Genomic DNA, 3,209 nt, shown 5'->3' with positions numbered 1-3,209 from the left:
TATCGTTCCTTTACATGGTGGCTCCACGGGAGGCTTGGACACCGCGTTCGAAGAGTGATACCCGCCTGTGCTGTTCGTGCCATTAGAGAAACGTTCCCGAGTGACAGCGGTCAGTACAGGGGATTGTCTCTCGCTGTGCTGCAACCTGACCTGTATAATCTTTAAAGTCTTGTATTTTTGTGTCATGAAAATAAGATACAAAATAAAACACCACATATATTTTAACAACGTTTGTTTCGATTTTTCAAATGAATCAAGTGTGTCTCCATTCAAGGATGGACGTCAGACATCTGTGCTCCGAATGGGTGAAGGTCTGGTCGCTGTGAAGCAGGGTGGTCACTATCTATCTAAGCTAACATAACATATTCTCGATAATGCATGCACTAAATAACACTTGTTCAGTAGGTTATGTCTCTATAAACATCACGCATATATCTATACTAACAATTACCATTGGATTATACAGGCCTTAGGGTCTTGACCACTATAATACACCGGTTGAAGTGTGGGTCTGTGCTCACAAGAATCTCCGGTATGTGGCATTTGTTATTGATAAGCAACAATATACTATCATTGATATAAAGGCGATATACTATATATTGATACAAAGGCAGTTCGCGCCAGTGGATGAGCGCTGGCATGGGGGCTGTCAGGGGTGCGAAAGGCCAAGGTGCAAACTACATGTACACTTAAAAAGGTGTCACACGCCAAGGGGCCATCGGTCACATGGCCTCCTCAGACCCCGTGTCTCCAGCCAGGCCTCCCCTTGAAGCAGGCCGCCCCCCTGCAATCCACATAAGTGTGTCTCCATTCAGCAGTCTTCCTGTGCCTTATCTGCACGCCCCAGGCCCATCCATCCCACCCCCCTTTATCAAAGGTGGTTCGTGCCGGTGGATGCGCGCTGGCATGGGGGGCTGTCAGGGGCGCGAAAGGCCAAGGTGCCAAACTACATGTACACTTCAAAAGGTGTCCCACGCCAAGGGGCCATCGGTCACAGGGCCTCCTCAGACCCCGTGTCTCCAGCTAGGCCTCCCCTTGAAGCAGGCCGCCCCCCTGCAATCCACATAAGTGTGTCTCTATTCAGCAGTCTTCCTGTGCCTTATCTGCACGCCCCAGGCCCATCCATCCCACCCCCCCTGTATCAAAGTCGGTTCGCGCCGGTGGATGCGCGCTGGCATGGGGGGCTGTCAGGGGCGCGAACGGCCAAGGTGCCAAACTACATGTACACTTCAAAAGGTATCCCACGCCAAGGTGCCATCGGTCACATGGCCTCCTCAGACCCCGTGTCTCCAGCCAGGCCTCCCCTTGAAGCAGGCCGCCCCCCTGCAATCCACATAAGTGTGTCTCCATTCAGCAGTCTTCCTGTGCCTTATCTGCACGCCCCAGGCCCATCCATCCCACCCCCCCCCCCTGTATCAAAGTCGGTTCGCGCCGGTGGATGCGCGCAGGGATGGGGGGCTGTCAGGGGCGCGAAAGGCCAAGGTGCCAAACTACATGTACACTTCAAAAGGTATCCCACGCCAAGGTGCCATCGGTCACATGGCCTCCTCAGACCCCGTGTCTCCAGCCAGGCCTCCCCTTGAAGCAGGCCGCCCCCCTGCAATCCACATAAGTGTGTCTCCATTCAGCAGTCTTCCTGTGCCTTATCTGCATGCCCCAGGCCCATCCATCCCACCCCCCTGTATCAAAGGCGGTTCGCGCCAGTGGATGCGCGCTGTCAGGGGCGCGAAAGGCCAAGGTGCCAAACTACATGTACACTTCAAAAGGTATCACACGCCAAGGGGCCATCAGTCACATGGCCTCCTCAGACCCCGTGTCTCCAGCCAGGCCTCCCCTTGAAGCAGGACGCCCCCCTAAGACCACGACATACATACGTCATTCATTCACAAACACACCCCTGTTTCTAATACTTTATAAACCACTTGATATGTCTCATGAGAACATCTTTGTGCTTTGCAAGTCAACTCCTGAACGTGTTACCTGGCAACCACTGAGATCTACGCTAATCTGCTCGTCGTCGTGCTATCCGTGAAATTCTGTGACCGCTTAGAGCAAACCCATCAGTGTGCTACCTGTGGCCACCCACCTATTCTCCTGCAACATACTGCTTTGCTTGCTGAATCCAACTGTTTGTTGGTCAAGGTAAGGCCATGTATCCTAGTCATATTTCGCAGATTTTTAAATTTCTATCTATTTGCGAGTTGAGTACACAATAGTGCTAGGTTCATTGGTCTCATTGCTATTGACTTGAGTTTCCATTGCTATGCTATCAATAGATCTATTTATTTTCATCTGTGTCTATTGTCATCGAATTGCACCCTTCGGGGGTCCAGTCTATAATGTAAGCATGTTTCCTTCTCGTGCAATACAGAACATCCAAGGGATGAGTCACATGTTCAGTTTTTAGTCACATCATTTATACATTTCTGCAACTTATGCAAATACTAAGACGCACATAATGAACTGATATAGTTCCTGCAACCAAAACAAACCTTGCATTGATCAATGTATGATTCATTTACTTTTGTATCAAATCTTTATTCTTGAAGATTGTATAATAATGTCGATATTTACTTTTCAGATTTATCAACAATGCCTGCCTGTTCGATTAGCGGTTGCCCTTCGAAGACCCATGCTAAATCTGAAGGCACTACAATGCATGTATTCCCGAAAACTATTGATCGAATAAGAGAATGGGTCAGACATTGCGGATATCCACTGGATGAGCTGGAAAGTAGAGTCCAACAAGTCTTACAGGACAAGAGGGGTGATCGATACTGCATCTGCAGCCGGCACTTTTCCTTGGACATGTACACAACATCTTGGGTAACAAAGAAGAATAAACGGCGAACGACACGGAAATTGCTCGAAAACGCTATTCCCACTCTATTCGTCCACATTCCGCCACCGGTGAGTCAAGTGTCCGGATTTAGCTTTAGGCCTTACGGTAGTGTGTAGGTATCCGAACGGATATATTGATATTGTAGGTGTTCTATCCCTTGTAATAATTTTGATATTGATATGAGTGTATAGTTTTTTGAATAATGACATTTACCAATATATTCTTTTTCGATTTCATAACCCACAAACGCATTGTATATATATGGGAACAGGGAACTGTGCTGTATTGAGCATTTTACAAGTATTCTGTCGCCTTACATGGCTATTTTTAATATTGGCATTTCATTATCAATCATTAATTTACCTTT

This window comes from Ambystoma mexicanum, chromosome 6q (assembly GCF_040938575.1).
Source record: "Ambystoma mexicanum isolate Mex_15411 chromosome 6q, UKY_AmexF1_1, whole genome shotgun sequence".
Classification (NCBI taxonomy): domain Eukaryota; kingdom Metazoa; phylum Chordata; class Amphibia; order Caudata; family Ambystomatidae; genus Ambystoma; species Ambystoma mexicanum.
This window is presented reverse-complemented; position numbering follows the sequence as displayed.